Below are 20,700 nucleotides of genomic sequence, written 5' to 3'. Positions count from 1 at the left end.
ATTGGGAAACTGGACCCCCTCCAGGGCTCGTCCGGGATTTGAACCCGGGACCTCTCGCACCCGAAGCGAGAATCATACCCCTAGACCAACGAGCCACATGGCTGGAGTTTCCTAATACTTCCTTATAGGCCCATATTCATTCCCAGCTGAGTTGAGTTCTGCCGCTTGTCTAGGTTGTGGGGTGGACATAAAAGTTTAACAATCAACCACGGAGCCAGCCTACCACGGAGTAAGGACCTCGGAGAAAAACTGCTCTTTGGGGGAAGTCTTTGCCCGGTGATTGAGACTGCTGTGGGGGCTGTATTTTGTGGTCAGAGAGCAGGGAGGAGGCAAGGAACGTCCATTAAATAAGCCTCGCCCTAAATTCTCCCCAAACACATGGCCAAACAGCCCTGCTGGACGCCCAAGACTGGGGGACGCTGCCGCAGCTCAGACAATGTATTAGCTAGCGCCTCACAATCCTGGAGTCTGGTTCCACTGATCACAGCCATATGCTTTTGTCTGCATCTGGAAGGTTCAGTCCCAGAGTACGGTGTCTGTATGGGCAGGACTCTGGGAATCCTAGAAGACCCCTTAGGAGCAGCTGAATTATCTGACACCTCTGATCAAAGAAAGCAGATACCCAATGGCATATGGTGGCCCAGCCAACTCAGTGGGTGGTGCCTGGGACCTGGCCCACTTGGGTGGCATTGTGAATTCTCGTCTCACTTTGAATTCCAACACCACTGGTTTGGTTTACTCCTCCAGCCTAAGAAGTTGCCTGTCAGGACTCAGTGAGAGAGACCTATTAGGTTTCCCTTTAAGAGGAAAGAAACTTTGGGGATCCGTATTTCTCAGCATTTGACCCTCTTGCACTCTAAGCAGGAATCAGATTGGGCCTATGAGCCCGCACACAGCCTTGTTTGTCTGCTCACAAGGTCGTCCTTGTGCCTGGCACCACCCCAGTGCAGCAATAGCCTGAACCGAATACCCCATGGGGCCTTATTCTGAGAGATGCTGATTCAGGTCTGTCTGTCCAAATAGAACAGGGTGGAGGAATCCCACAATTCAGTAGTGTGGGAGTCCCAATCTGTTCTAAGCTGTAGCCAGATTGGAAGGCGGTAGGTAGAAGGCTCCTTCCAGAGGAAGGAGCAGCCAAGGAAGCAGGACCCCTGCCCAGCCTTCCCGCCAGCCTGAACTGCCTTGTGCGAATTTCACAAGACCTCTGCCTGTGTGGTCAGCATGCTATTCCCAGAACCTTTGTTCAGAGTTCAGAGACAGCAATGGTGGCTCAGCCATAGGAGCAGAGTGATGGCAGTTAAGGCTATGGCACTTCGTTCCGGAAGCCCTTGGAAATTAGTACATTGTTGCTCTGAGACTGCCTCAGTGTAACCCAGACTGACTTTACAGCCTCTGCCCCCACAGTGCTGGGATTACAAGTGTGCAGTTTGGGGTTTTGAAACTCTTCCCAGGCCTCAAAGAACCTCTTGTCTGACCTCCACTTCAGAGCTTAGTTACTTCCCTCCTAATCCACTGAGGAGCGGTCTAGGGCTGTGCACCCGTAGCAGGGTGACTTTGGGGCTAGCCTAGGCAATATGACAAGAACCTGTCTCAAAGACGAAGGAAATAGAGCTGAGACCTATAGCTATCGATTTCTAGAATTCCCTTTCTTTTTCTTGCCATATGACAAGGTCTCGTGTAGCTCAGGCGGGCCTCAAACTCACTGGGTAGCCAAAGATAACCTGGAACTCCTAATCCTCCTTTGTTCACATCTCAAGCACTGGGATTTTAGGCTTTGGTCACCACACATTTATTTTAAGGACTTTAAATCTATGTTGCTAAGTTATAAGTCTTTGGTTTGTCAGTTTTGTATTTTGTTTTGATTGACATTTGTCATTTTGAAAAATGGATGAGTATGCACTTTGTGTTTTCTAACGTCAGTATTCTGCCAAGAAAGTCTTCTACTTTACCGACCTGTAAACCCATCTCTAGTCCACGCTAGTTAGGCATTTAGAGAATGGAAAATCTGTCAGCTTATCATTTCCTTGGTTTATATCGCCCAAGTGGCGCTCCCCTGGAAATCCCGCAGTGACTGTGGGCCTGTAAATCCTATGCTCGCTGGTGCTGAACAACCAAGGAACTGGGAAGAGATTGGAGAGGCCGAATTTGGAGAGAGGGGAGGGGGGCAAATCAAGGTGTACTGGCTCGTTGGTCTAGGGGTATGATTCTCGCTTTGGGTGCGAGAGGTCCCGGGTTCAAATCCCGGACGAGCCCGGTGCAGAGATACCTCTGCATTTTTACACAAGTTCCCACTGCTTACCTTTGCTTTCTGTAGGAGCGGAAGGCGGAGGAGCTGACTTCAGGGTAGTTCTTCAGAGACCAGCTATCCAGTAAAAGGCGCTGGTGCGAGGTAGGTACACTTTCAAACAGATTTGCGCCGTTCTCGGAGGTCAAATGAGGAACTGTACATTCCTCTCCCCACTCTGGTTTCTCAAAGACAGCTTTCTTCACTGGGGGAGGGAGGGACACTGGCGGCCACTCTTTTCTTGGACCTGAGATCGTGCGTGCACCTCAGCTGACATTTACTGCGTTCTAAAGCTGCTGCGTGGCTAAGGAGACGCGGTCAAGGACGCTCCACGCAGCCGCCCCCTGACTCTTGGGGGTTCCATCTAACCGTGGGAGAGACCTTGGCGTTTAGACAGCTGCTGCGTGGGCAAACGCTGATCCCAGCCCTACTCCCGGTAGACAAGGCCGAGACACCGGACTGTGGGACCTAGGGCTGTTCCCTACTTTGTAGGTCGTGGAGGGGGTCTGGAAAAGTGGAGTATTTTGGCGTACATGGTTCCGGAATTTGCCCGTCCAGGAATTGCTGAAAAATAGGCTTTCCGAAGCCTTACATTCCTGTCGATTTCTGCCAGTCCCGCCCTTATTTCAACAACCTCCATAAAATGGAATTATCAAGCTAGTTAACGTGGCTCGTTGGTCTAGGGGTATGATTCTCGCTTAGGGTGCGAGAGGTCCCGGGTTCAAATCCCGGACGAGCCCGTTGCGTTTTTTGCAAACACTCATTTCGCTTTTCAATCATTCCAAACGTTCATTCCCTACTGTTCCTCCTTCCCGAAACACTAGGCTTATCCCTGACATAATGGCTCTGGGTTTTGAATCTGACTTTTGTAGGAAGCCTCAGACTCTTCGCAGCAGGCCACCCTGGCTTGTTGGAACGGCGCTTCCTGAAAATGTCTTTAGTCTCCAATCTCTGTCCTTGGCTTAGGTCAGAGTATTTGGAGAGGCAGCTCTTCCGGTAGGCAGATGCCTGGATGAGAAATTTAAACTTCATATGCAAAACGAGTTTATACCTGTGCCCTCAGGCACACTTTTTGTATACTCAGAAGGGTTTTATGGGGTTTCCCGAGCATAAGACCTGTGTGAGTGTGTGTGTGTGTGTGTGTGTGTGTGTGTGTGTGTGTGTGTGTGTGTGTGTGAGATCAGTTAATCCTGGCTGTCCTGGAGCTCACTATGTAGACCAGGCTGCCTGCTAAGTAGCTGGCTTGAGACTGTTAGTCTTGTGATCGTGGGTTTTAGCCCCACCTTGGGCGATGTGATGTTTTAGCTCGGACCACAGAGTCGGGAGGTACTTGCCTAGTCGCTACTCACCAGTCTTACTGTCTTATAGAAACTCCAGCTCTGACTATAGCAACTTGCTGAGCCATTCCCCAGACCCCCTCCCTCCATGAAATCCTATCATGGATCCATTTAGAGGGGACAGTAGTGGAGTTGACCCTTGGACTAGAGATATGATTCTTATTTAGAGAGAGTGCCAGAATGCAAATCCTGAATGAACTGACCTTATTTAAAAACAAAAACAAAACAAAAAAGCCTATCCTGAGGCCCAAGAGATGGTTCCATGACTAAAAGCACCTGCTGCCTCGCCTGATTACCTGAGTGAATCTCCAGGATCCAAAGATGGAAGGCGAGGAACCTACTCTCACACAAGTTGTCCTGTGGCCTCCACCCACAATTAATAAATATAACAATTAATCAGCCAAGCACAGTGGTGCACCTTTAATACTAACACAGGGGAAGTAGAGGCTGGCACATCTCTACAAATTCGAAACCAGCATGGTTTACATAGTGAGTTCTAGGTCAGCCAGAGCTGTATGTCATGTTTTTTTTTTTTTTTTCTTTTTCTCTCTAGAAGATATTCAGAGATCTCATTCACAGCGGAGACCTCTCAGCTCTGGACACCAAGGCCATTTTCCCCTCTAGTACTGGGGGTTGAGTCTAAAGTGCTCTACTGCTGAGTTATGCCCCCAGCCATAGGAAGATAACGTTTTAAAGGCTGCAGTACTCTGCAGTTCTCAACTGTTGCTCAACAGTTGAGTTGCAGCCCTGCACTTTTCAAACTACTTCTGTGGGGTTAGTTACAGGCACTGAGAGGTGCTTCTTAAGAGCCCAAATCTTTTTATAGGGCCATTAGAAGGTTAACTCTGGATTCCCCCAACAGCCCCTGGCTTGGGAAGCTGGAATTCCTAGAGCAGAAGCCAGAAACTTGGCAGGAGGGGCAGGCTCTTGGTGTTTGTGGATGGTAGCAGAAGGTCCCCTCTTGCTGGTACCCTACCCCAAACCTCTTTCTTCACACTATCATTTCCTTTCTATTGCTTTTCTTTCTGTGTTTGGGCTTTTGAGACAGGGCTTCTCTGCGTAACTCTTTCCTCTATGTAGCCCTGGCCATCCTGGACCAGGCTGGCCTTTGCCTTCTGAGTGCTGGGATTAAAGGCATGTCCCACCACTGCCCAGGGGAAAACTCCCTGGGCTCCCCTTCTCTAATTTCTGATCTTGAGGTCAGTATCTGGGGGCAGACTGGAGTCTTTTCCACTTTGTTCTGTGAACATGGCAGGCCTGATCTTTGTTTTGGTTTGGGACAGAAGGCTTGAGAATGTGACATGAGGCAGGAATCATAAGTGATGTAAATTTGTATATTGGAACACCAACTTGGGGTGGGAGGGTAACAAAACAAAGCTGAAGCAGATTTAGTTAGAATGACACATGCCCCATTATGCCTTTTCATCCTTGGCAGATATAAATAACCAAATTTTGATGGGGAAATACACTTTTATGGTGTATTCTACAGAATCCCCTCTAGAAAGAAGTGTATAAAGAAAATAGAGGTGGGGTTTTCCCTGGAGAGATGGCTTAGTAGTTAGGAGCTTTTACTGCCCTTGCAAAGAACCTAGCTTCAGTTCTCAGTGCCCTTGTGGTGGTTCACAACTGCCAGTAATTCCAGTTCTGAAGGATCGGATGCCCTCTTCTGGTCTGCATATGCTGCACATAAACTCAGCCTCATACATACACATAAATAAAAAAAATCAAATAAGGGGATAGAGAGATGGCTCAGCAATTAAAAGAGTACTGTCTGCTTTTCCAGAGGTCCTGGGTTCAATTCCCAGCACTCACACAGCAGCTAACAACCCTCTTAACTACAGTTCCAGGGCATCTGATACCTTATTCTGGCCTCTGTGGACACTACACACACATGAAAAAACACCCTTACACTAAAAACAAATTATTCAGAGAGAGAGGAAGAGAGAGAGAGAGAGAGAGAGAGAGAGAGAGAGAGAGAGAGAGAGAGAGAGAGAGAGAGACCCCCCACTGCCAAGCTTCAAGACCTGAGCTTGACCCCAGAACCCACATGGTGGAAAGAGAGAACTGACTCCTTCCTGCAAGTTGTCCTATGACCCCCAAAGGTGTGTGTGTCCGTGTCCGTGTGTGTCTGCGCGCGCACGCGTGTCTACACACACACACACACACACACACACACACACACACACACACACTAAAGTATCTTAAAGCAAGAAACTCGGCAATGTACCTTTTAAAATCCCAAGAAAACAAATCCTATGAGCAATGGCTAGGTTTACTGTATCTAAAGGACAATGATGAAAATATTCTTGAAAAAGAAAGGTCTTTGAGCCTTAGAGAGGAAAAAAAAGATCGAGTGCTTCTACATAGAAAAGCACACAGTAATTGAAACGTTAAAACTCGACGAGGCTGAGGTGTGGTACAGTGGGGACTTGTCCAATCTGTGTAAAGTCAGACTTGAACCCCCGTGTGTGGGGGTGATGACAGCCAGCCCTTCCTATGCCGACTGTCTTGGGCCTCTTTCTTCCACGATTAAGGATGCTTGCATTTACATGGACCAGGAGGATCAACACAGCTGTTATGGTGGAAACAGGACTCAGAGATAGGGATACAACTCAAGACAAACCCGCCCGCTCCCCGCCCCACCAGTGCAGTCTTCTGGAGACTGCGACCTTAGCTTCTGGTACCCTGGGGGCAGCAGGGCTGTGTGATAGGTCTCCTTCCTGTGGTTTGGATGATACTCCGGGGCCTCTGACTGAAAAAGGATGGAGGAGGAGAAGCCCAGAGTGTGGGTGTGAACAGGACTCTGGAGGTGCCATTTTGTTGGCTCAGATCAGCACCCCGGGCCTTGTTGGAACCTTGGCTAGGATACCAAGCGAAACCCCGCTGACCCACATTCTGAGCACTAGCTGGAGTCAGTTGGCTGACCTGGTCTCCTCCCATGGCCACCCTATGCCAGCTCCCGGATTCTGTGTCACCTGGCCTAAGACCTGAGAGGCTAAGGCTCTTGACGACAAAGTCAGGGCTCCAGACTCACACCAGAAACCTCTTACGTTTAGATTAGGTTTAATTTTGGGGAAACGAAGGAAAGCAGAGACGGCTGTCTGGCCAGTCATACAGTTTAATAAGCAGCTCCTGGATGCCTGTCTTCTCACCAGGTGCGCAAAGACCTAATGCAGGTGCGGACCTAGGCTGGGCCTCGCTCCTCCGCGCCAGCAGTGGCCGCGTGCGTCTGCGTTACGTTTCTCCGGTGTGTGAATAGAGCAAGTGTCATCCACGGTCTGGCTCCGGCTCTGGGGACGCTTACCTTGAGTGGTTAGAGGATGGGGAGGGACTAGAAAGAGGGTCCCAACGCCCACAGACGAGGGTGGGAGGTGCGGCTGGGATTAGGGGAAGAAGAACGAAGCGGGCGGTTCAGTCACCTCCCTCCCTCTAACATGCAGACGATGGTTTCGTTCCCTGGGAGGACCGCAGGAAGTAGCCCTGGCCTCAGGGTTCTCGCTTCGATCTCCTGCTGCTCCTTTCGGCGCTCGGGGCTCTGCTGTGTGGGGAAATTCTCAGCTTTTTGGAAGCTGCCCCTAATCTCCGAAATCTCTGAAATGGGTTTGTTTACTTTACCTGCAGATCACACTAAAATCCTACATTCTAGAGCAGTCAGCCACCCAGATGTGTCGCCCGGCTAGCTCAGTCGGTAGAGCATGAGACTCTTAATCTCAGGGTCGTGGGTTCGAGCCCCACGTTGGGCGGTGATACATTTTGCCTTGGACCAAGATACAGAACTACCATTTACTGTTCCCACACTGGGTGTCGCTTGGAGGAAGGCACCCTAGTGGCTTCGGCTCACCTCAGGAGATCCCTACTTCCTCTGGCTCAAACCTTGTGGGTAGCCCACAGGCTCTGGTTTAACCAAAGATGGGCTGCACACAGGATGAGCTCAATCTGCCTGTGTAGGTTTTTGTTTGGGGTCCGATCCCGGCTCTGGGACCTTATTTCTCTAACCAGAAGGCGGGGACTGTAGGGAGGCCGGCCGAGCCCAGTAGCAAGGATGGAAGTGAAGTCCCGTCTAGAGTGGGTGAAAAGATGGAGGCCGAGCTCATCTCTCTAATGAGCCCTCCATAGTTTCGTACCAAGAAGGGCTTCCCTGGCCCTTCGTCCTCCCGGTGCAGCAATCCTGGCGCCCCGGCCTGAGAGAAACCTGGGCATCGGAGATGAGGTCGTGTGGGAGACTCCATGTAGGCCTGGGATGTCATTAATTTTCACGGGTGGCCTTATTACCTCCTTTCCAGTGCCCTCAAGTCAACGTTGGTAGCCACAATGCTCAAAAAATAGGCACTGTACGGCGCCCGGCTAGCTCAGTCGGTAGAGCATGAGACTCTTAATCTCAGGGTCGTGGGTTCGAGCCCCACGTTGGGCGGCTTGTTGTTTTTGTTTGTTTGAATTCTGAGATACTGAGCTTTGGGTTTATTCTACTTTATCCGATCTTTATTTCTCTGTCTCTCCATACCGGGTTACCAACTTTGGGCTCAATTCTGTTGACCCCTAGCAAGTTCCGCGGTACGGGATGGGCTGCACGTCACTAGCGGATCACCATTTGGGACAGTGAGCGGAAGACAGTGGGATACATAGGGTTGGGCTACTCAGGTTGGGGATCTTTACATTGGGCGTTTGACAGGAGCAGGAAAATTCTAGTCTCTCTGCAGGCTGATTTGGCGGGTCAAGCCCCAGGACTCTAGGACTGCGATGAAGTGGCGACTTTATGTAGGTAGGTGTCTGGCTTGTGATTCCCACCAATAGAGAATTCTAGATGCAAATCCCGGATGAGCCTACCTCCCCCTCACCATCAACCAGATGTGGTTCCCAGAATGAAACTTAGCTCTGAAACTCCAGAGAGGCACATCTGAGCCTGTATTCTAACAGGCCTGTTTTCTTTTCTTTTTAAGTAGGGATTGAACCCAGTTCACCCTACACTACTGAGCTATATTCCCAGCCATAGGAAGGCAATTTTCAAAAAAGCCTCATGCTTTCTATAGCTGCCCGTGGCTGCTTCAGAGTTGAATCACAGCGTTGTACCTTTAATCAGTGTAAGTTGGAGGCACCGAGAGCAGGGTGTCCTTCACTCTTAACAACAGAATGCCCAGAGACCATTCAAACACCATCCTGGGACTCTGCCCACAGCTAGAGTTTCTGGGAGGAGGCTGGAGCCAGGCTGAAGGGTACTGATGATTGTAGCTGGTGACAGACGCCTTCCTCTTGACGGCACTTCCTGGGCTCAGCAGTCCTACTCCAAACTCGGGTCTTGAGCTCCAGCCAGCACCAACAAGTCTGGGTTCCTTTCATTCTATAGCCCTGGTTCTCAACCTTCTTAATGCTGCAACCCTTTGATACAGTTCCTCATGTTGTGGTGAGCCCCCCCCCCCCGCACACACACCATAAAATTATTTTCGTTGCTACTTTGTAACTGTAATTTTCCTACTGTCATGGGTTATAATGTAAATACCTGATATTTTCGATGGTTTTGGATGACTGCTGAGAAAGGGCTGTTAGACCTCCAAACGGGCCGCGAGACCCACTGGTTGAGAACTACTACTTTCTGTGGCCGTGGTATTTGGTGGTCAGTCTCCTAACTCCAGGGTTCCAGCTCTTCCTACAAGCGACACCTCTCCCATTTAGGTTTAGTTCTGGGGAAACCGGGCTGGGAAAAGCGGAGGAGCCCACGTCGAGGCAGGCATTTAACAAGCTCCTGCCGAGTCTCCTAGCCGGTATAGCAGCGACTCAGACCCCACACAGGTGCGGTCCTAGGTTTAGGAGGCGAGCCTCCACTGCCAGACTTGTCGGGGTTTGTTCCCCACGTCTGGCTGTGTAGATGTTTTCGTGAGGTATGAGCCGAACGCGGTTCGGAGCGTGACTGGCTGGGGGAAGCTTGTTCTGTGCAGTTAGAAGGCGGGGACTGCAAGAGGCGCCACCGGGAGACAGAGGTGTGAAACCCCCAGGTGTGGGGGAAGAAGCGAGCTGGCGGGGCAGCCCATAAGCTTCCTCCGCAATCATTTTGTCCTGGGGAGGGCGGTGTGTTGGCCTCACCAGGATCTTACTGCACTTCTCACTCAGCCCTGGGGTTCACTCCTACGCACAAATGACGTCCCTGGCCCGAGGAAGGAAGCAGCCTGGGTGTCAGAGCTGAGCATCTGCTCTTTGGGGGAACTTCAAAGTGATCCTGGTCTCTGATATAGACTTATTAACTTCCTTAATTTCCAGTACTCTCACAATACCTTTACTAATCTGCATATTCACTTCTTCTTGCTCATGGTGCCCGGCTAGCTCAGTCGGTAGAGCATGAGACTCTTAATCTCAGGGTCGTGGGTTCGAGCCCCACGTTGGGCGGCCTGCCGTTTTTGGTTTGGACTCCAAAAACTGCGTTGGCATTTATCTACACAGGGACCCAATTGCTGGTGTTCTGCAACCTTTCCAAGTACTTGAGTTCCTCTTAGCTACAGGCCAGACAACATCTCAGACTTGTGTTTCAGACCTGGAAGCAATGAGCTGTTGCCTCGAGCAACAGGCGTCTGGGAGTCACAGAATCTACCCTAATTTTGACGTTCTGGATGGAACCGGACAGGGCAGTTTTCCCCGCCCTTAAATTTATTCCTTCCAGATAGACCTGAAATTCAATTCTCTAGATCTGTCCAGCTAACCACAGAAGTCTACCACCGTCCTTAAAACAAGCAGATGTTCTCTACCTCTAAGGCTCGTTGGTCTAGGGGTATGATTCTCGCTTAGGGTGCGAGAGGTCCCGGGTTCAAATCCCGGACGAGCCCTTCAGTTTTGTCCTACTTCTCTTGGCCCTGGGAGGTGGAGGTGCTCAGAATTCAAAGTCAACCTTGGCTACACAGAAGGGTTGGGTTTTCTCTTGTTTGTTTTTTTATTTGAGGCTGGGTCTCCTGTAGCTCAGGCTGGTCCTGAACTTTGCATTTCTGATCTTCCTGCCTCCACTTCTCATGTGCTGGGAATATAGGTATGTGAATTAATCTGGTGTTCAGAGCTAGGCAAGCAATTTCCCGAGACACAGCATCGGCTTATAACTCAAAATTTCCATCAACAAGAATGGCTGGTCGGGTGGTGGTGATATTCGCCTTTAATCCCAGCACTCGGGAGGCAGAGGCAAACGGATCTCTTGTGAGTTCGAGGCCAGGTCTACAAAGCGAGTTCCAGCACAGCCAGAACTACTCAGTGAAACTCTTCCTGGAAAAACCAAAAAGAAAAAAGAAAAAAAAAGGCTTGGATTATTCAAACTAACCTGATGTATAAAAATAATGGAACATGCTGGATATATATATTTTAAATCAATCCAGGAGTGGTGTCGAAAAAAACAAACCAAACAAAAAGCGAAACAGCCTTGGAAGTGGGTAGGATGGGTAGTGATTCCAGCACTAGAGCGGACGGGGCAGGAGAACTGAGTATAAGGACAGCCTGAGCTAAGTAGTGAAACGCTCTTGTCCCCTCCCCCCTCAAGTTCCAACCAACCACAGCAAAGAACTTTCACGACAGCAACGGAATTCTTAGCCAAATGTAAATAACGATGGGAACCCTGGGGAAATTCATGGAGCCTCAGCGTAATATTTACTCAGAGGCATTTGCCAATCCCTCCGGGACCCTGGGGATGCAGGGAGAACTGGAGCAGGTGGCTGGGGTGGGGTGTGCCCTTGAAATTGTGCTCTACAGATGAGAGTGCATAGGAAAACCCCCTCCGGCCCCACTTCCACTGGTTGCTGTTTCTGGACCACCCCACCTCCCAGAAGAGATGATGTCCTAAGATGTTGAGAAACCTTAGATATCGCTCCAGGGTTTGTGGAGAACAAAGTTGCATTTATTATCACTGCACTCATCAAAAACTTTCAAGGAAGCCGGGTGTTGGTGGTGCACGCCTTTAATCCCAGCACTCGGGAGGCAGAGGCAGGTGGATCTCTGTGGAGTTCGAGGCCAGCCTGGTCTCCAGAGCGAGTGCCAGGATAGGCTCCAAAGCTACACAGAGAAACCCTGTCTCGAAAAACAAACAAAAAAAACCAAAAACAAACAAACAAAAAAAACCCCAAAACTTTCAAGGAGTGGGCTCTAGCATGCCTTAGTCTCTGGTTAAACCCCTGCATGCAACCTACAGAAAGAGGAAGGAACCTTTTACTTCAGGGTCAGGGATGATCAAGTTACTATGAACAAGCCTAACAAACAAGCAATAATGTGCATCGAGGCCTTTGGAAATACAGCTCAACCAAACGGTTCTTCATCAAGGTCCGGGTTGATTTACCAAGCAGGCATATATACCTGCTGGCTCGTCCCAGAGTCTGTGTAACATTTTTGACAAAAAATTTAGTATGACTCTTATAAGACAACAATTAGAAGCTCAGTATGGCGGCACATACCATGCCTGTAAGCGGAGGCCGGAGGATCGGAAGTTTAAGGTCATCCTCAGCTATGAGAATTTAAGGCAGTCTGGTTGCATAAGACAAAACACAATCAGGGTTGTGGTACAATCTACAAGACATCTGGCCTGCTAACAAATGCCCACTCTGAAGTTGGCCAGTAGTTCTTAAGGGCAAATCTGGTACCAGATCACCGGTCTCTGGACATCAGTAGTCTATTCTTGGTTCCCACAACGACCTGAAGAGAGGTCCGAGGCCCGTGCCCTCCTCGGGCTCGCTAATTTCCCAGCATCCATCTTTCAGTTCTCCGGGGCGCAAACCCGCGCCCGGAACTAGGTAGGACCTCAGCTTTGCCAGTCTTAGTCGGAGCTTCCTTTTTCTCTTGCTTTCCGTAGAAATACAAAGGATTTTAAGCGATGGAACACCCTGCAGAGTCCTGGGTGAGGCTCAGCCGCCAAGCTCGACGGTTCGAAACTGCAAGGCGGATTCCAGAGCAGGGACGCTAACAGATGAGGGGAGCAGGAGGACGGTGTCCCTCTAACGCCCGGGAGAGGGAGGGCGGCGCGGAGACGGTTCGGAACAGCTCCAGGTTCTGTTGAAGTTTCACCACTGGACAAATTCAGCTTCCGTGAACGAAGAGAGCGTTTCCTGAACACTCTACCAAGGAAGTCGCTTCGGGCAGCTCTGGCGGGGTTTGTCTGGCACCGCGATGTCCTTGGTGCGCCGGTGTCTGCACAGAGAGGATCAGGGCAGAATCTTCAGGGTCCTGAACGGTGGCCAAGCGGAGAAGGTGGGGTCGTTCCTCAGTTTCGGTCGGGGTCTGTCCCCTGCGTCTCTCTCCGCAGCTCGATTCAGTGCTGGGCCAGCCTGGGACCCCCATTTTTCTAGTGCCACCTAAGTCTTCATCCTAAGGTGAAGGCGGTGTGTCCAGAGCCAGAGAGCCCTGGGGAGGAAGCGCAGGCGTGGGTCCTGAACGAGCCCAGCCAGAGGAGCTCGTGGCATGCGAGGGCGCTGGGGCTAGATGCCTATACTGACTCGTACGAGATAACTTGGGTAAATAAAAGCCCCACACCAGTTATCTCTGAACGACGGCTTAAACACCCGCGAGGAAGCATCCCCCCTCTCTCTGTCTGTCTCTGTCTGTCTCTGTCTGTCTCTGTCTGTCTGTCTGTCTGTTTCTGTCTCTGTCTCTGTCTCTGTCTCTGTCTCTGTCTCTGTCTCTGTCTCTCTCCCTCTCTGTGTGTGTGTGTGTCTGTCTCTGTCTCTGTCTCTGTCTGTCTCTCTCTCTCCTCCCTTTTTCGAGACAGGGTTTCTCTGTGGCTTTGGAGGCTGTCCTGTAACTAGCTCTTGTAGACCAGGCTGGTCTGTTCTTGAACTCACAGAAATCCGCCTGCCTCTGCCTCCTGAGTACTAGGATTAAAGGCGTGTGCCACCAACTGTTGGATCCTTTTAATAGTCTTTCAAGCACCTCAGCGACCGTCTGCCCCAGTGGCCTAATGGATAAGGCACTGGCCTCCTAAGCCAGGGATTGTGGGTTCGAGTCCCACCTGGGGTAGTGAGTGGCTGCCAACTGTTTATCAGGTGACATTTTGAGCAGCAACAACACAACGTTCTGAGGGCGGAATAAAAGCAAAATGCAGGAAGGAGGTGAGTTTGTTGTAGAGGTGTTAAACTTACCAAACCGTTTTCGTAACAGTTTGGAAAGTCTCTACAGAAATATGGCTAATGACCTGCTGCCCGCTAGTTTTGGGAGTGTCCAGCCTGGTAGCTTAAGATTGGGTATTTTCAGTTGTACAGGAATCTGTTTTATCACAGCTGTTGGATAAAAGAAGAGGGAAAGGTTCATTAATAGTGCAAGAATTAACTACATTGTTTCTGTTCCTTTCTGTTTCTGCGGGGGCTTGTGCTCCTCTATATAGCCCAGGCTGGCTTTGAACTCTTCTGCAGTTTCAGTCTCTTGGGTACTACCCTACTACCCTCACAGGCGTGAACTTATCACGTGCAACTTCAGTTTGTTTTATTAACATGGTTCACCTTAATAAAGAAAATTTAATTTATTCTGGTCTACTTGGGCAATAAAACATGGTAGAAATATTTATAAAACAAACCCTTTATGCCTCAGCCCCTATCAATGCTGCATGCTTTTACTTCCCTGGACTAGAGAAGGGAGGCAGGAAGTGAGAGACTAGCTGGGCAAGCAGGCAGGTCAAAGGAAGAAAGGAAGTGAGGCTGCTTCTCTGACAAGCGGCTGGGCGAGGACTGAAGGGCCCTTGAAGAATTGGCAAGTTGAGGGAGAATGATTAATGACTCTATCGGAGTCCAGTATGATCCACTGTTTGAATCTCTGTTTCAGAATGGCTATTTCTGTGACATTTTATAGTTCCTACATGGTTGGAAATGGACAGGGGAAATCTTGGTGCTGGCCTATGATTTGGGTCCAGCAAATTCTACCCCTATTAGTTTATGATTTAGTGAGCGTTCCAGTAGCGTAAAGCCCAAGACCTCTGAATGCAAGGACAGCTATTGTTGAGGGTGCCTTCCTGAGAAAGCACTTCAACATCACTGAGAGTGGAAGAGAGGAGATGTCACCAGTGGGTGGAAGACAGGACAGCTCCTGCAAGGCTTTGATGACAGGTTGTTTTGAAAGATTTTAGTTTGCTGAGAGAAAAAGTTTTAAAAGATTTTAGTTCACAGAGAGAAAAAGTTTCCCATAGGCCTTGGCCCATTACAAGGAAGTTGGCCCCAACCCCGGGCACATCCTATGGTTTAGACGGGGGTGGGGGGGGGGGGGGGGTGGGTGGGGGGGGTGGGGGGTGGGGTGGGGGGGGGGTGGGTGGGGGTGGGGGGTGGTGGGGGGGGGTGTGGGTGGTGTGGTGGTGGGTCACACCTGGCTGGCCAACAGACAATCAAGGACTTTCCAGGGTACATTCTGTGGTTTTTCCTTTGTAAAAAAGCAGGTCACACCTGGGTGACCACTCTAACATGAGATCATACTTTGTAATCAATCACTTTGTGCCCCTTGCCTGTATGCTGATCTGCGGTTTTTTCCTATATAAGGAGCCTGTAACCCTTGCTGGGGTGTGCAGCTTTCCCGATATTGCTGACACCCGAATGTGCATTCGTTCAATAAACCCTCTTGCTTTTGCAGCTCTTGGTCTGGTTTCTGAGTCTTGGGGGCTCCTCAGGATCCTGAGGCCCTTAGGGGTCTGGGGGTCTTTCAGTTTGTATTTTTATTTTATACTCTAAAACCACAAGGTGGAATGGGCAAGCAAGCAAGATTTTACAGAAGCACAGTGGCGGTCAGCAGGTTGTTAAGGTAATGACCCATTGTTTCAGCTATTTTTTCCAGGTCATTCTGTTTAAGGTAGCAAGTGAAGCCATGCTCGGCAGATGGGAAGTACAAGCAATGCTTTAGTAAATTACTAAAGAAATCAATGAGCCAGTATCTAATAATTGTCTTTTTTTTTTCTTAACCTAATTTTACTTCACTATGTTCTGGGGAATGGGCTGGTTGCTCAGAGTGTGCTGGAGTCCGACTGCATCGTAGTGTAGGTAGGCATGTGTGGTTTTCTCTCCTCCTCTTTGCCCTCCCATCCTTTTCTATTTCGTGTCACCTTCCCCTCCTCACCCTGCTCCTCTTTTCATCCCCTGGACTGAAGAATGCAGAGTGGCTATCAATACAGGGTGGGAGAATTGCCCAAAGGAGAACAGTTGCGGTGCCTGTTGTTCAGGTTAAATGATCTGCTGGGTTTAAACCACAGGACTCAACTTGAAGGAGGAAGGGAATGGAAGCAAAAGGCAGTGATAGCTCTAAGCTGGAGTCCCCCTCTATTTGCCTGTTCTATTCTGTTCTAGACAGCATCTTACCATGTAGCTCAAGAGGGGCTTGGTATCTCTCCTCCTTTCTCCTTTGCTCTTTCTCTCCCTCTCTCCCTTCTTTCCCCCTCATCTGCCCAGGCAGGTTTCAGACCTAATACATAGCCAAAGATGGCCTCAGACTCTTAATCCTACTTCATCAGCCTCTCAAGTGCTGGCATAACAAGCCTTCCACTCTGGTCAGAGATTCACTCCCAGTTCACCTAAATATCTCTGGTTTTTGAGACAGGGTATATAGCCCCAACTGTCCTGGAACTCATTCTGTAGGCCAGGCTGGCTTTAAACTCACAGGGATCCCTCTGCTTCCCAAGTTCTGGGATTAACTCTCTTGTCTTAGTCTCTGCCTCTGAGCTAGGATCATAGGTGTAAGCTGTCACACCCAGGTTTTCTCCAATGTTTTATATATCTGTTTTGTTAGCTGGGTGTGATATAATCCCAGCATTTAGGAGACAGAGGCAGGCTGACCTTTATCAGGTCAATGCACTGTGGTCTACATAGTGCATTCTAAACTAGCCAGGCTTATGTAGTGAGACTGTCTCTCAAACAAACAAACAAACAAACAAATGCTATTTTGTTAGCTTCTATATCCCTAGTGCAAATCTCAAGTCCATCAATTTTTAACTCTTGGCTTCTTCGTATAGGTAATGTCCCCTCAGTTTTGGTTTGAAGATCTTTAGCTATTTCTTCTTGTGCCAGTGATTTACAGATTTGTCACGATGAACTCAACAGCCAGTTTTTCTACATTACACTTTGACAGATTGTGTTAGAGTATAATTTGGCTCAGTCAATGCGTTGGCTAGTTTTGTCAACTTAACACAAGCTGGAGTCATTTTGGAACCATAGAAAGTCTTTTGCCCCTCCCCCTTTGCTTTGGGTATGAAAGCTATGAGAAATAAATCCGAGGCTGCTGCAGTATTCAGCACTGGTGTGAGCTTGACTTCACAATCTGATGCAACTGGCTAGTGGGCGCAGGGGAACACAAGAGGGTGCATGTAGGGGGGGTTGGAGTATAGATACCTTTGATAGAAAAACCTGTTTCCCACGATTCTCTTTCTCCCCTTTTTCAGTCTTAGTTACCATGTTGACCATTTGAAGTCTCTAGTAACAGCGAATGACTGTTATGATAAGTGATGGCATAAGTATGGGTTAACATGAGCTCTTCCCAGAGTAGTCCCTCCACTACGGAATTGACTGGTCCAACAGTAACAGAGTAAGGGTTTCACTCTGGTCAGAGATTCTACTCTCTTGACTAGAAGGGCTTTTCTCTTAACAGCCCCTTGGTGTTATTTTATTATCCACCCCACCCCCAAACAGTTGTCTAGGAACCATATCAGAGCAACCCCTTCCCCCAAAACTTTGGCCTCTCTGGCCTCTGGCAATGATGAGGCTTCTGAAAGCCCAAGGACATTTTCAGCTTTTAGCCAAACAGACACTGGTCTCTTTTCTTTAGAATCTTTTTACCATGACTACATACCCAAGTTTTTGAACTTCCAGTTTTTCCACACCCCCTCCCCACAACAGGTAACCCTAACTGCCATTGTGGAACTGGGGCAGTGACTGATGTGGCATCTTCTAGCTAGATGAGGCCATTGGGCCTGGCAGTCAGGGTGTCCCTCCAGCAGACCCTACCCAGAAGCACATAGTGCTTTTATTTGTATAACAGCCAAGTGTCTGGGGAAGGGACGGCCTTGGCTGATGCCTGAATAGAAATGGGAGGGGAAAGTAGAGGGAGAGCTATTGGCATTACAAGGCCCAGGTAGGACAACTGGAGAATACAACCCAGGACATCGTCTGGGCCAGTCAGAAGAGTAGGTTGTTCCCTGTCTGGGGGAATTTATTTCTTTAGAACTTTTTTTAAAAACCTAATTGTTTCCCATCCTGGCTTTATGAGAGTCAACCCATCAGACTCAAATCCCTATCTAATAGAGATTTCGTGCACTTTGATAACCAATCAGAATCTAAGTATCCAGCAATGGAGGGTTTTTTTTGTTTTACATTTTAATTTTTTTTTAGAAGTACTCTTATTTACGTATCCATCCCCCATTCCCTCACCCTCCCACCCTCCCATGCACCCCACGGACCCCCCAAACCACCCCCACCCACTCCCTAGGGATAGTGAGGCCCTCCACCGGGGATCTTCAAAGTCCATCACATCATTTGGGGGAGGGCTCAGGCCCTCCTTCCCATATCTGGGCTGCAATAGTATCCCCCCAATAGGGAATGGGCTCCCAAAGTCCATTTGTGCTCTAGGGATAAAGACTGGCTACACTGTTAGAGGTCCCATAGACTGCCCAGGCCTCCTGGCTGGCACCCACATTCAGAGGGCTTGGTTAGGTCCAATGCTGGTTCCCAAGCTTTTTGACTAGGGTCTCTGTGCTCTCACTAAGTCAGGTCAACTGTTTCTGTGGGTTTCTCCAGCACAGTCTTCGCTCCTTTGCTCATCCCTTCTCCCTCTCCACAACCAGATTCCAAGGATTTAGCTGTGGGTGCCTGTTTCTGCTTAGATCAGCTACTGAGTGAAGGCTCTAGGAATGGTAACCAAGATAGTCATCAATCTGATTATAGGGGAAGGGCATCAAAGGCAGCCTTTCCACCATTGCCTAGATTCTTAGTTGGGGTCATCCCTGTGGATCCTCTAACATTTCCCCTGTGCCAGACCTCTCTCCAAACCTGTACTGGCTCCCTCTGTTAAGGCTCCTTTCTTGCCCTCTTCTATTCCTCCCCTGTCTCAGCCCGCCTGTTCTCCTCTCCCTTCCCCTTCTCTCCCTCTCCCCTTCTTACCTCCCTCCTCTCTCTGCCCCGTGTTCCCAATTTGCTCAGGGGTTCTTGTCCCCCTCCCCTTCTTCGGGGCCCCTGTATTCTTCTCTTGGGGTCCTCCTTGTTTCCTAGCTCCTCTGGCGGTGTGAATTGTAGGCTGGTAATCCTTTGCTCTATATAACATGCTCAAGGTATAGCGTGTGCGAAGGATGATCTGTAGTCCGTAAGGCTAAGATTTCTTTATTCAGATAAACACCAGCTAAATGCAAGCCAGAGCATGCCCAGAGGCAGCAAGCTACGAAGGCCAGAGAGAGAAGGAGTCTCCAAGTGTCCTCGGCCCCTTAAGAATTGCCCCAGAGTCATCTTCGACCTCCCCTGACCACGCCCTCATGGGTGTTGCCAGGCACACCTGTAGGGGCTTCTAGGAGGCGGGGCTACAGTGTCTCCCTACAGCTCTATGTCTAAAATCAATGGAGGTTTTTTCGTACTCTAATTTTGAATACTTCATATGTCTCCAGCCAATTCCCTCATGGGACAGTGCCCTGTGTTAGGCACTTAGTACCGGAAGTCACCAAGGATACCCATGGAGTTATGGATCAGGACTCCATGCTCACACTTCATGTCACTGACATGTCTCATTCATTTTTATTCAACCTCTAGGATGACCCAGCAAACAAGGAGTCTTTGCCATTCTTTGCATTTTCTACCATTTTCTTTTGTACAAGAGCTTTCTGGTCTCTAAGGCATTTTTTTTGGGGGGGCTTCCCACATTCCTGAGTAACTTTCTGTCCTGGAATTATAACAGTTATGGATCCAAAAAAGTGTCATTCACCTGAGATCCTGGAGGCTACCACAATGGGGGTGTAGCACTCTTCCCCTAAAGAAGGGGGTCTATTACTCTCTCTGATGGATTTGAAATCCTGGATGAGCCTAACAATAGTTAGCAAAATAAATCTTGACGTTGCACAAGGAACATACTAACAAAGAGAAAGTAACTTGGCAAAGTAATTTATTTTTGTAAAAAGGGTGCACTAGAAACCAAGTAGGGATATTGAGCTTACTTAGCCCAGGCAGCCTTGGTCTATTTCTGATGTAGCTGGTGACTGTGTCTCATCCCATTGGTTGGATCTCAACTTTAAAATCTAATGCAACTGGCTAATTGAGACAAAATGGAAGGGGGAGGTTCAAGAGCTATGGGGTCTTGTTGGTCTAAAAACTTTGATAGAACAAAAATCATTTCTCTCAGGCATGCCCAAGAAGTTTATCTCCCAAGTGATTCTAGATGTATCTCATGAAGTTCACAACTGAGATTGAACTGTCTTAAGATCAAAACTGTAGTAGGATACATTTGGGTCATGATCCAGGAAGGCCACAACATCCTACACTCCCACTGAGAATGATTGGCACAGATTTACACACCTTGCCTCAGAAGAGAAGCTGTATTTGTGTTGTCACTGTTGGTCTGGGGGGGGGCACTGTTGCACAAAAAAAATAAGTGACCCAGAGACAGATATTGTAGTTCAAGCTTCAAGCTAAAGATCAGAAAAGCAAAGCACTAGCTGGGCACTAGCTCTCACTGTACCTCAGACTGAAAGGCTCCACCAAACCTCAGATCCTGAGACTTCAATGTCTTCCTATCCTCAATGTGGCTGGAGAATGAATCCTCCTATCTTCAATGTGGCTGGAGAATGAATGCTTGATCTGAGACCTTGCTCCTATCTTATATACATCTCATGAGTCCTGGGATTAAAAGCGTGTGATCCCAAGTGCTGAGATCATCTTTGTGTGAACTGTTTCTCTCTAGGATTGGGTCAATTTCATGTAGCTCAGTGTAGCCTTGAACTAATAGAGATCCATCTACCTCTTAATCCTGAGTCCTAGGATTAAATGTGTGTACCACCACTTCCTAGCTCTGTGGCTGCTGGGATTAAAGGTGTGTATCACCATTGCCTGATCTCTATAGCTTGTGGCTGACTTTGCTTTCTGAATACAGCAATGATAATGGGACTGTAAACACTCCCTCATGAAGAGATGATAT

General features: G+C 48.9%; 8 non-coding genes across 8 annotated transcripts; 7 read left to right on the top strand and 1 right to left on the bottom strand.

Annotated features, from left to right (window-relative positions):
- Window positions 1–23: 23 nt before the first annotated feature.
- On the bottom strand, window positions 24–95 carry Trnap-cgg. The gene has a single exon. It is a non-coding gene; the product is annotated as a tRNA-Pro (tRNA).
- Window positions 96–2,181: 2,086 nt separating this feature from the next.
- Trnap-ugg lies at window positions 2,182–2,253 on the top strand. Its single transcript has one exon. It is a non-coding gene; the product is annotated as a tRNA-Pro (tRNA).
- A 699-nt stretch (window positions 2,254–2,952) lies between these two features.
- Window positions 2,953–3,024, top strand: Trnap-agg. The gene has a single exon. It is a non-coding gene; the product is annotated as a tRNA-Pro (tRNA).
- A 4,267-nt stretch (window positions 3,025–7,291) lies between these two features.
- Trnak-cuu lies at window positions 7,292–7,364 on the top strand. Its single transcript has one exon. It is a non-coding gene; the product is annotated as a tRNA-Lys (tRNA).
- Window positions 7,365–7,959: 595 nt separating this feature from the next.
- Window positions 7,960–8,032, top strand: Trnak-cuu. The gene has a single exon. It is a non-coding gene; the product is annotated as a tRNA-Lys (tRNA).
- A 1,891-nt stretch (window positions 8,033–9,923) lies between these two features.
- On the top strand, window positions 9,924–9,996 carry Trnak-cuu. The gene has a single exon. It is a non-coding gene; the product is annotated as a tRNA-Lys (tRNA).
- Window positions 9,997–10,358: 362 nt separating this feature from the next.
- Trnap-agg lies at window positions 10,359–10,430 on the top strand. Its single transcript has one exon. It is a non-coding gene; the product is annotated as a tRNA-Pro (tRNA).
- A 3,081-nt stretch (window positions 10,431–13,511) lies between these two features.
- On the top strand, window positions 13,512–13,584 carry Trnar-ccu. Its single transcript has one exon. It is a non-coding gene; the product is annotated as a tRNA-Arg (tRNA).
- Window positions 13,585–20,700: the final 7,116 nt, after the last annotated feature.

The sequence above is a fragment of the Cricetulus griseus genome, chromosome 7, assembly GCF_003668045.3.
Source record: "Cricetulus griseus strain 17A/GY chromosome 7, alternate assembly CriGri-PICRH-1.0, whole genome shotgun sequence".
In the NCBI taxonomy this organism is placed as follows: Eukaryota; Metazoa; Chordata; class Mammalia; order Rodentia; family Cricetidae; genus Cricetulus; species Cricetulus griseus.
Note: the sequence above shows the minus strand (reverse complement) of the source record. Positions and strands in the feature narration are given on the sequence as shown.